Source organism: Nelumbo nucifera, chromosome 4, assembly GCF_055504915.1.
Source record: "Nelumbo nucifera cultivar China Antique chromosome 4, China Antique-T2T, whole genome shotgun sequence".
Taxonomy (NCBI): Eukaryota; Viridiplantae; Streptophyta; class Magnoliopsida; order Proteales; family Nelumbonaceae; genus Nelumbo; species Nelumbo nucifera.
The window spans coordinates 29,280,298-29,292,982 of record NC_142652.1 but is presented as its reverse complement, the minus strand read 5'-3'; the positions used below and the strand labels follow the sequence as shown (position 1 = coordinate 29,292,982).

The window sequence follows — 12,685 nt, the reverse complement described above, 5'->3', positions numbered from 1 at the left end:
CTACCAAACTAGTAGAATACTAGTTCGGTTCGGGTCGAGTTGGTTTCGATTTTCATGCAAGAAAACCGAAACCGATCCGAGATTTTGGTTTATGTATGTGCCCAACCCGAAACCGACCAGTACGGATGAAAACCCAGTTGACTCGGGTTGGGTCGGTTCGGGTTGGACGGTTGGGTCGCGTTGGGCATTCTTATGAACAACCCTAACACGATGCATACGCTTGTGAGAAAAATGGATTGTTTTTTCACAAAAAAAAAAAAAAAACTATTTGAAAGTGTAAATGGGACCTACTAATGGTATGTGGGGTCCACCTTGAAAAATGTATGTAGGGCCCGCATTGGGTATTGTGTGTGACTACCTTAGAAAATGTATGTGAGACCGACATACATATCCACACATGGACCCCACATGCATGTCCAACAATGGTATGTTGGGTTCACATTGTAAATTGTACGTGGGCCCCACATGCATGTCCACCAATGGTATGTGGGACCTACCTTGAAAAATGTATGGGGGCCCCACATACATGTCCACACACACCCCATATGTATGTCCGCCAATGGTATGTGGGACTCACCTTGTAAAATGTATGTGGGGCCCACCTTGAAAAATGTATGTGAGCCCCACATACATGTCCACCAATGGTATGTGGGGTCTACCTTAGAAAATGTATATGGGTCCCACTTGTTAAATGAAAGGTTCGTTGGCCTATACCAAACAATCTTCTAGCTTTTTACAGTCTTTCATGAGATCTATGAAAAACATTTCAACCAAACAGTTTTTTATCTTCCAAGATCTATTTGCAAAAGCTTACCTTGTTTTTTAATTATTAGATCTTATAATAGATCTTCTGCAAAAGACTTGCCAAACAAGCACTTAATTATCAAAGGCTTCCTTCCATCTATAACGTCAACACCAAGCAAGCTCTAAGCTTTCATAACCTACATCGACCAAAAAATGGTTTGTCAACGTGGCAATTTACATAATTCCAAAGTAGGTCTACATATTCTGCCACATCACCCCTTTTTTCACCGGTCCTGGGGCAAAAATAGTTGTTCCTTACCTCGCTATTTGAAAGGTGTAGTTCATTTGTTCATGGACTCATTGAGCTGCTTTCCAAGCTACTAAAACAGCACAACGTATTCTTGGCTTTTCTTGTCTTTCAAATAACAGAGTTCATAGACAGTCCGTGTGGGGTCCACCTCGCAAAGCAAGAAGAATTAGGCACTGTTTTCAAAAACCTGACAGGACTGGATGGTCGGATTGGAAAAATTGGGAATCGGTCATCCATTTTCCTCCAAAACCACTTTTTCCCTCAAAACCGTTGATTTTGGTCAGCAAACCGCTGAATCGGCTGGTTAACCGTTTGAACAGTCTTGACCGTTTTCTAATTTTTTTAATTTTCCAAAACCATTTTTTCTTTCAAAACCATTGATTTTGATCAACAAACCACTGAACCGGCTGATTAACCATTCGAACCGTTTGAACGGTTTTGACCATTTTCTAATTTTTTAAATTTTTTGTCAAAACAGGCCAACCGTTTGGGTCGAATGATCAAACTGTTCGAACCGATAACCATACCCCAGACCGATTTAATCACAGATTCATTTTTAAAAACCATGGAATTAGATTCTTCTGACCTTACAGACACATCCGACCGTATATTGAGAACATCCCACCAATCAACTGAGTGGTGACTCGATTTGTTAGTTGGATAGGCCCAACTGAGATATGGATTCGAATCCTACTATTACCACATATGTTAAAAAGTTATGTTAAGTAAAAAAATGAATAATAAATATAAATATGGAGATACTTTTCATAATTCCATATGCCGGCAGGGGCTGAATGTGAGGTTGATGTGAGGTGCAGATCTGGACTCGAGCAAGAAGGCAATGTGTGACAAGTGACAACCCTCCCAAACAGACACACAGTAAGGGCATAGAAGTGAGGTGGACAAGATCCGGTGGACAATCAGAAGGTTCAGATGTCTTGATGGATGGTCTAGTTCTGCCACTTCCGCTGTCCATATGACAAGAAAGTCTGGCAACTTTAGGCTTCAGATGCTGGACACAACAATCAAGGCCTAGACTTTGTTTAATTGTGAAACCGAGAAAGATCATGATAAATCCCTGTTTGGATTAGTTTAATTAGCAAGTGAAGATTTATCACATTTTTCTATTCTATCTTATAACTTTAATATTGAATTTTAAAGCATGATTAATTGTTTATTAGTGTGGATTATCTTAGGAGTGAGTCATTTGGTCGTTTTCACCGCCACCCACTAATGTAGCAACCCACAAGACATCTCGGTCAATCTCACTCTCCTCTTGCAGCGAACTTAATTGGAATTTCTTTGTGTTGATAGAAATATGGGAGACAATGACGTAAATATTAATATAATATTCTCTCTTCTTGCCTTTTCTTTTTTAAAAGATTTTTTTCTTAAATGGAAAGAGATGATGTGATTGATCCAAACAATCCATTGCATAATAGACCATAGATCATCCATGTGTTCAATCCAACCGTCCACGTCATAATCTCCACTTGTATAGAAATTCTTTTATTTCTTTAAACTTGTAAGAATGTAAATTAAAAGCTGCCTAAATATAAGGGCTTCCTTTATACACGTTGCTAGATAGCTAAAATCTTAATTTGGGCTAAAGTTTTTCTGTTAAAGCAAGAGTAAAGTGACCAAACACCTAGGGCCCTTCTGAAATTATTAACACTATATATATTCCTTAAGGTTCTTATTAAAAAACTCAAGATTGCTTAATTTAATTTTTTTTGGTAAAAGAAGGTTTTTTTTAGTTAGAAGCCAAAAGGGCCTTTATTTTAAAACAATCATTTTTTCCTGAAATTGTCCATTACTTACCCAATTTGTAGAGCTTAATGAAAATCTAATTACTTCAGTGCACCGTGCACCAAATTACATCTGTGAAACTTATTCTGTCCACTTTTCAGACGCTTTATATCCTCATGTTCTTCTTTTTTTTTATGTTATGTTTTATGCGACAAATTACTAAGGACCATTTGGTAAGCCTTTTTCAAAAGATTTTTTTAGAAGTTTTGATAGTCAAAAGATAATGTGAGCTTTTGCATGAAGAATTTAGCAGTTTGAAGAGTGTTTGGTTAAGGTGTGTCTGTCCGTACGTCTTTCCGCACGAAAGCGAGATGAAGAAAAGCCAAAAAACTCCATTTAGAGTTTTTTAAAATAGCCTGAAATGGGCTTCATGCATTTTCTTCCGGGGACTATGATTTTTAGTGGCTAAATCTTTTTTCAACCAAATAAAAAAAGACCAAAATATGAATTTCCAAACTTTTAAAACATCCACAGTCACACCAAAAGACACGTTGAATGGGGCTTAAATTGATAAGCAATACTTTTAAATCATAATTAATTTACTTCTAAAAGAGTAAAAAATCAATATGGTTTAATTTAAGCAAGTTTGCCTAGTCTAGTCTGAACTGAATAGATGAGACCCGATATTCTTTATATTAATAATTTATGAGAATATGTCGATGTTGTAAGTAGGGGTGTAGGGCAGGTAAGAGCCACGGAGCGACCCCATATGCAATATGTTACTATCTTTCTTTCAAAGCTAGCATATGAAATTGGGTCTTCTATATCTCTTCTCCTAGATGGGTTTTGGAAGAGTGAGATGAAAGGCATGGAATGGTTAATCACTTAATCCATCTTTTCCGTCAACTCAAGTAAATAGCTAGGCACCCTTTTGAACAGACCATGTGTCCGTCGTTTTTCTTGAAATTTGGGTTAATGTTCCATCATCACCACAGCTTATACAATACCAGCGCTAATTAACGCATGAATGGTGTTGAGAGTTGAGACATGCACAGAGCCCATCTCACACAAGGCATCTCATCTCATGTTCACTGCATCAATTAACCACTTTCAGGATTAAGCAATATATAGATCCAAGCCCATGAACAAGTTGAGTGTTTTTATATTTGGACGACTAAGCTATATGAACATTGCCTCAAGGGTTGCTTATTTTTGTGGGCTCTCTCAACTCTCAACTCCTCATCATCATCTCCATCCTTATTACATAATTTAGGGTTGATTTGATTTGATTGACAAACCAAAATATGGGTTGTTGGATGAAAGGAGGACTACATTCATGGGAAACATATCAAATGGAAATCTTATTAGTAGAAGCTCTACTGTTTTAGACAACTGAGTGGAGACATGTGGTTCATAATTGCCCACTATCTTTCTTCTCTTCAAAATATTTGAAAAACCCTTATCAACTCTGCTTTTCAGTTTTGACTAACACTGTTCTATGGCAACAACCCATTAAAAAACAGACATTATCAATGTTGGCCCCAATTATCTCGGGTCTTGGGAGGGTGCATTGAATATGGACCTCACGCTTTATTTATTTATTTTTTCTAGACAAAGTGGTTGCTGTTTGACATGAAAAAAAAAAAAAAAAAATGTTTTCTTGTCCTTGTCAGCGTTAATTTTTATTATTGCAGCAAATTAATAATGGCCCAAAACAATGGTTTAGTCTTATATTAATTGTAGGAAATAGAAGAAAATTGAAATGGCTGTAGCAAGTTAATTAGCAACCTGAGACTATTTAATAATGGATTAAAACACATTTTACATTTTGAAAGCACATTCCTAATTCTCTACTCTTACAGTTTGTGCACTCCACTCTGCTAACATCCCCCTTAATTCAACTCATGTTATTTGAGGTTTGAGGTGGTTTACATCCTGTGTTAACTTATTTATTTTAACGAGAATGTAATGTAAGTATATAATGACACGTGAATAACGTGTTGTCTGTCTTTAACGCAAAGTTGGAGATCCAGCAATAGATAACCAGCTGGTTCAACATGCTACTGGAAGAGACTTGCCATGTTAGTATATATGTCTCTCCGATTACTTTTTTTTTTGCTTACCAAACTCATTTTTCTTTTTACATGAAAAACCCAAAACCCAGAACGTGAAGGAAGAAGAAGATATTGACAAATTGGGGAAACAATTTCTGAATTGCACTAGCTAGCCACTAATTAATTAATGATCCATCAATTCAGATATATAGCTCTCAGCTCAAACAACTTGCTCCCCTCAACATTAATTTCGAGCTATCTATCTGTTCTCTCTTATTTGGATTTGGAAGCAGACTTAGATGAACGATCATCCATCAAGTGGAAATTGGAACCAGATTTTTTAACAAGCTGAGCCAAGAATTCAATATCTTAAGCTAATGATCCATCACTTGGACGCAATTTTCTACAAGTTGGAGCAATGACTTGTCAATTTGAAGCTTTTATTATTTTTATTTTTCGTTTACAACTCCATCGGAAGAGATGGCGGCAACAGTCCATAACACACTTTGTCTCTACCTGGCGAGACAAAACGTTGTAATAAGACAAATCTAGGAATGCCCAAATCATTTTAAACAAACGATTTTGATGCATCAATTTCTACAGTACCTAAAAAAAAAAAATTAATCTGTTACAACTTACAAGATGAATAATATAAAATAATAAAAGCATGCATGATTTAAGCATCAATATAATAATTAAACGGACGATTTGTATAACCAATCCCATGTAATTGAGTATTAGAGAATAAGACATGAATGATCATCATTCCTTTCCTTTTGGAATTTCTCAAATTTGTCTCTATAACGATTTCATTTACTCCCCAGTTTGCACTACAATTTGTTCATCATGACTTTTGTTTACTTGACTGGAAGCATCCAGATCCAGGGCAAAAGAGGGTGTCACAGCAAAATCACTCAACTAGTGGTAATGAACAAATCAATTTGTAGTTTGTACTAACCCTTGATAATTGATACTTGTTTGGTGTTTATTAGTAAAACCGCGTGCGTTTGGTTGTTGCTTACTGTTACCCGTAAAACAAGAAATCAATTAATTCCAATTTGCAAGGTAGTTGCTGTTGTCGCGTGATGATGATTTATACTAATAAACAAACTTCTTTAATACTTAAATCCAACCGGGTCCCACACAAACACATGGTTCTTTGGTTTTGATTTCGATTTCTTCGATGTACTCACCAGTCACCACTCACCAGTCACCAGTCATCACCAGCTACCCAAAAAAACTCCAACTCCTTCGCTCCACAATTTCTCTTCCTCTCTCTAACATTTGTTTGGATAGAGAATTAGAGAGGAGAGAGACGAGAGAGAGGAAAACGGAAAACCCTAGAAGGAGCCTCCTCAATCCTCATCACTCATCAGAGAGACGCACAAAATACACATAAAAGTTAAAAAGTGGCGACATACAAGCGTGGCCTCCTGTCTCTCCTACCTCTCCCCACGTAACGTAAGCCTCGATAACGACGCGTTCAGTGACTCGAACCTCTGTCCTTCCCCTTTCCTTCTTCTTCACCCTTCCTCCACTCTCTCTCACCTCTCTCCTCTTTAAAGCTGCGCTCTCCTTCCACCCTCTCCTCCCCTCCTCAAGGCTCAAAGCCTCAAACCCCTTCTCATCCCTCTCTGTTTCTTTTCCTTTTTCTCTCTCTAGATTTTTCACTCTTTTGTTCTCCTTATTTAGGCGAAAATAGATCAAAAGGCGAAATGGGTTTATATAGTCACCTGAGCGACGTCTCGTCGGATTCGATCCCGTTACTTCTGGTGGCAATCGTAGCCAATTGCGTAAACTATCTGCGCTCCCTGCTTTTCGAGTTCCTCCAATCGATGGGGTTCTCTAGGTTCTTACATGTGGAAGAGGTCGGCGATGGGCTATTGGGCGCCGTAGGCTCAGGCTTAGCCGGGCTTATCGTCTTGGCCGACCAGCTTAAAGTGAATGGAGGAGTTTCTTCCTATTGCGGCAGCGACGACGGCGAGGGGACTGAGCTGGACTGTGTCGTGTGCTTGTGTAGGTTAAAGGACGGCGACCAGGTGCGCAGGTTAGAGTGCCGCCATGTGTTCCATAAGGACTGTTTGGACGGCTGGTTGAATCACCTCAACTGGAACTGCCCCCTCTGTCGGTCGCCGCTGGTGTCGGAAGAGCGACTCGCCGCCACCGAGAGGCGTGTCGCTGCCGATCTTGTCACGTGGTTCTCTATGCGCTGATCCTTTGATGATGACGAATTGACGACGATGATGATGTATGGGAATGGGATGTAGGGTGATGATTATGATGATGGTCATGACTCATGAGGGTAACCTTTTTTTTTATGTTTTTTTTTTGGGGGCTAGCGGCGGTTCTGTCCGCCTTCCTGGTTCATCTTTTTTAATTTTTCCGTGTTTTTTGAAGAATTCTATTGTTCAGGGTTCTTTTTCACTGCTGTAATTTTGGACTTAAAAATGTAAAATAAGATGACGAATGGTGAGACACAGACACTGTGCTTAATTTCATTTTTATTAAATGTATTTTTGCTGCTTTATTAATGTGTCTGTGTGGTTTTATTTATTTATTTATTTATCTGTTTATGTACGACTGAATACATGGATGGCATGCAGATGCATGTATGTATGTATAACGACTAATGTGTGTGAGGTGGGCCGCTGCAGTCTATTCGAGTGGAGCCAAGAAGGCGAGTGTTGGTTTTATTTCTCTTTCTAATGGGTAATGGCGACTCGTGAATGGGCTTAACTTTTGGGCTGCCCATGTGGTGTGGGGCCCACAACGTTTGTTTGTATTTTTTTAATTTAATTTTTGCCTTGAGTTGAGGCCCTTGAACAGTCTTGGCTTTGCCAGACATGGATCCAACGGTTGGATTTGTTTTAGGCAGATGCAACATGCAAGTACTGGTGTGTTGGAACACTTGTCGTACACTCAAAAGTGCTGGTGACGTCCCTCAAAAATCCAACGACTGTGGATGCTGAATTCATTCAAAAGTGGGCCATGATCCCGTGACATCAGTGCCCAGTAGACAGGTGGTTTAACACTTGACGATTAGCATGTAATCGTCATTTGTCATGAGCATGTGGCTGGCAAATGACTTCATCTAAACCATTGAACTAGTGGGGTCCCATCCACGTGTACTAACACTGAGCCTCCAAAGATCAATTTTTGCATGCTTGGAGATCAGTAATCGAGTCAGAACGCAGAGATGGGCCGCCGGTGGACAATGGATGTTACTGTACCGGGGGAGTAGTGGAAGGAATATATGCTAAAAGGATGCTGACAGAGACGCGAGCATGGCAAGCTTTCGAGTTTTTGGACTGGTTTGATTTTTGAAGGTCCACGACCGACCACCCTCTTTGCTCACATTGGGTTTGGGTTTGGGTTGGGCTTTGCTTCCAATGTTCAACTAGGAATGGGTGGGTCAATGCATGCCAGTGGGACTGGGTGCCTGCCTCCCCTCAAAATGGTAACTATTGAATGTTACTGTGATTACCACTTCTGAGTGTTTGAGCAGAAAAAACAGATCAAATCGGTGGTGAGAAAGGAATCCTTTCTTCAAAGAAGATGATTTCTTTTGTTAATGGTGATCCTTTTGGTGAGTACACTTCCTCACAAGGAATTCCAGATCCACACTAATGAGGTCCATTTAAAGTTTTATACCTTGACACTAATTATAATTATAATGGAGGGGAAGAGGATTGAACACTATACCGTTTAATAAAATAAGCTCCGATATGATATCTCTCATATGGTTCTGAATTCTGATACCAGGCCATTTAATGCAACTGTTCAACATAAAAGCCGAATCTGTCAGGCGAGGATGAGGTCTCTGAATTGTTCTCTTGTGGAAAATGTTAGATTTGTTTGTTAAAATATGTGTATAAAATGTGATTAAATCATGTTTGAGCTTCCATGAACATTAATGTTGAAGAAGGTATATATCATTTCAATGTCGTTGTATGTCATTTTTTTTCTCCAGAAAGTGAAATGCAAAGTCAGTCACTAAAGTTTATGTGCAGTCTCTTCAAATGTAATGATTGGAGGAAGACCCATAACTGCTTTTCTTCAGAAGAGATCTCTTCTGGTGCAAACCAGCTCAGATCCTCAAAATAAGTAGGACAAACCCTTTTTCTCTTTTTTTAATTTCTTCCTACTTTTGGCCTGGGTGGGTAAGGTTGGTTGGTGGCCAGAGATCGCGGTCTCGTCATTATTTACTCCGAGTAGTGAGTAGAGAGAGTAGAAGTAGTCAAAACCAAGAAAAATTTTCCAACTGCTTTCTTCATCTCTGCTTTGCTGGTGCAAGCCAGCCCGGACCATTGAAATTCAGTGACAAACACATTTCTCTTCTCATTGATAGATTGCAGTTTGTTTTGTTTTTATCCAATGCGTGTGACCTGGGAAAAGGAAAACTCAGAATGAAAGGAAATGTCATTCAGCAGCCTTCCTTATTTATGGCAGTGCAATTTCAGAATGGATTGGCTCAGTGCCCCCAAAAATGTTTGAAAAAATTGGCAGATTAGCACATCAAGTGCCCCAATTTTTTGGCCCAATGAGTGATGGATATAGTAGTTCGCCATAGTTTTCCAACCACCAGAATCTCACACTTCATATTGACCGACCTTCATGCTTGGGGATGGTTGAAACCTTAACGCAGAGTGACACATACAATCAACTTCAATACAAGGATGTTTCAGAGGTGGATCAGAATACCCTTTAGATATGCATCAATATAGACGAAAAGTTTTTTTTTTTTTTTGGTAAATAACTGCATCCATCCAACAAAAACCAACTACAAACGCACGAAAAACAGAAAGAAACTACAAGGAAACCGAAACTAAAACAAACTAAAAAAATAACAGTCTTAACCGACATAACAATTCAGAGAAGATAACCAATCGGGCAGAGCACCCTCAAACCACAGAACAAAATCAAAACCCAGTTTTGCAAGCTCTTGAGCTGCACCATTGGCAGAACGGCGGCACCACACAGGTTAACAAGATCCTCCTTTAAAAAAAAAAAAAAAAAACAGATCCGAAGGACTTAAATTAGCTGAACTGTTGAGGTGAGAAATCAAGTTTTGACAGTCTGATTCGACAAAAACCCGTGATAAACCAGATCTTCTCACAGCTTTGACTGCTGCTTCTACCAGAGCCAGAGCCTCTGCCATTAAAGGAGATTCAGCCAGGAGAGGAACACAAGAAGCCCAATGGCAAAAACCTGCTGAATCTCGAGCTATAATACCATAAGAAGCTTTATTAGGGGCTCTGAAACCTCCATCCACGTTAATCTTCACAAAGCCTTCTTGGGAAGGGGTCCAACAAAAAGATGGAGGGTCAAAAGACCCTTTAGCTGAATAGTTTCCCCATTTCGGCTGCAAGAGCAGAGATGTCTCTGCTGTCGACCTGTTAATGACATTAATCACCTTCAAAGTATTGGAAGAGTTAAATTTCCCACAAACTAATAGACAATCTGATGATAGAATCAAGGTGCTCATAGTAAAGGGACTTGAGAGATGATGCAAACCAATCGGCAAAGGAACAGGATCTGTCCAAGAGGTCTACTATGAGACCCAGACCCGACCCAAACCAAATACACCTACTTTTTTCACAATAAAAGAGAGAATGCATAACCGATTCATTCTCTCACACATCTTCAGCATAAAGGAGATAAAATTATTTTTCTTTTGTATAAATTTTCATTTACAACGACCATTTTTACAATATCTCTAGAGAAAATTTTTAATCTTTGGTTCAATAGGGAGATGCTAGAACCTCTTCCAGAAAGGCTTCTCCTCCCAAGAACTTTCTCCTCTAGAGCTTGGGCTGAACTGATTCCTGGAGGCAGTGAAGTAGGCTGATTTAACCTGAATTGGCCTGAAGAACCTTTCCGGGATTCCAAGATCTAGTTTCATTGTCTATGAAGCTATCATCTACAAAAAAAGGTGAGAAATCACTGAAGCTTGCATGCACACTTTTACACCCGCGAGAGAAGAGTTTTGGACTAGTTCAATCAACAATGCAGAAAACACATTAGAGCAAATGAGGAACAAGGTAAGGGGATAGGTGTCCCCTTGTCTGAGCCCTCTTTGGAGGTAGAACTTTCTTGAGGGAGAGCTATTATTGAGAATCTGATACAAAAGCCATGGTTACACATTTCATTACCCAATCCACCCATATGGGTCCAAACCCCATCTTCCTGAGAACAGCTTGTAGGGAGGGCCATTTCACCCTATCATAAGCTTTGTTCATGTTCAATTTAATTGCCATTACACCCCTCTTTCCCTTTGTAAGTTTCATAAAATGCATCACTTCATGGGTTAAAAGAACGTTATCAGTTATTTGCCTTCTTGAAAGAAAGGCATTCTGATTAGGGGAAATAATTCTTTGTAGAATCGGCTTTAGCCTATTAGCCATGATTTTTCCTATTATTTTATATTCTGTGTTGCAAAGGCTTATAGGTCTAAAGTCTGATGCAGATTCTGGATTTTTAACCTTAGGAATTAAGGCTATAAATGTGTGATTCAAAGTTTCCCTTAATATCCCATTCTGAAAGAAATCTGTTACCTTTCTACAAAGGTCTTCCTTAATCACTTCCCAAAATTTTTGGAAGAAAAAGTTTAGAAATCCATCTAGACCTGGAGATTTTTTAGGGGGCATTTGAAAAAGGGCTAATTTAATTTCCTCTTTTAAAACTGGTTTTTGGATTTCTAAGTTTTCCTCCTTAGTTATCACAAGAACTATTCCTCTAAGAGCATTATCAAATTGAGAAGGATTTGAGGAAGAGAAAATATCATTAAAATGCTTGATAAAGACCTGCTCAATCCTCTCATTACCTTCAACCCAAGTACTAACTTCATTTCTAATTTTTTGTATTCTATTTCTTGCTCTTTTTCTTATGGTTGTTGTATGAAAGAATCTAGTATTTTTGTCCCCCTCTTTCAGCCAATTAATCCTAATTTTCTAAGCCCACATGATTTCCTCTCTCTTTAGAATTAGATCCAACTCTTTCTCAAGCTTCTTAATTTTCTCATTGTTAAAGTTGGAGCCTTTTTTCCCAGTTCAATACTCAAAGCTTTCTTTAATTTGAGTTTTTCCTCATGGACCTTACCAAAAATCTCTTTGTTCCATTTCTTGAGAGTAACACTTAGAGAGGAACATTTACTGGAGAGAATTTTTGCTTGGCCCACTATCCCCCCAGGACTCCTTGATTACCTTTTCATACATTTCATGTGTTAACAACATCTCCTCAAATCTGAAGGGTCTTCTTCTCCTTTTATCCTTTGGATTTATGTCCAGGCAAATGGGAATATGGTCCGAGCCATGCACTTCTAAGGAGCAAACTTTGGCATTTTGGAAAGCTTCCATAGTTGTTAAGGTAACTAGGCGAGGCTAGGCGACCACAGGGCGCCCAAGCGCCTAGGTGATGGAACCTATAAATATAAAATCTATAGATTTCTATATACTTCCTAAAGGACTTAAACTATTTTATATGTTATATTTGCTTTTACTAGCTACACATTACACTAAGCATAATCATATTAATTCAGCATAGCATACAATCAAGTTTCTGAATTCAGATTTTCAAAATAACGCATAATACAAATCAGCAAATTCAATATTGCAATATTCATATATTTCCTAAATCCTAAGTAAACAAGCAACCATAATGCAAATCAGCAAATGCAATATTACAATATACTTATATACAAATAGAAATTAAAAAAAAAAAAATCACCCATACAATCAAAACCAAAACTTATAAAAAAAATAAAAGAGCACTAGAGTAGTTCAGCCATGTAAAAAAAAAACATTAATGAAACAAAATAAAAATTCAAACA

General features: G+C 38.5%; 1 pseudogene; it reads left to right on the top strand.

Annotated features, from left to right (window-relative positions):
• Positions 1-6,173: 6,173 nt before the first annotated feature.
• On the top strand, positions 6,174-7,388 carry LOC104613324 (E3 ubiquitin-protein ligase RHA2A pseudogene; annotated as a pseudogene).
• The last annotated feature ends 5,297 nt before the right edge of the window (positions 7,389-12,685 follow it).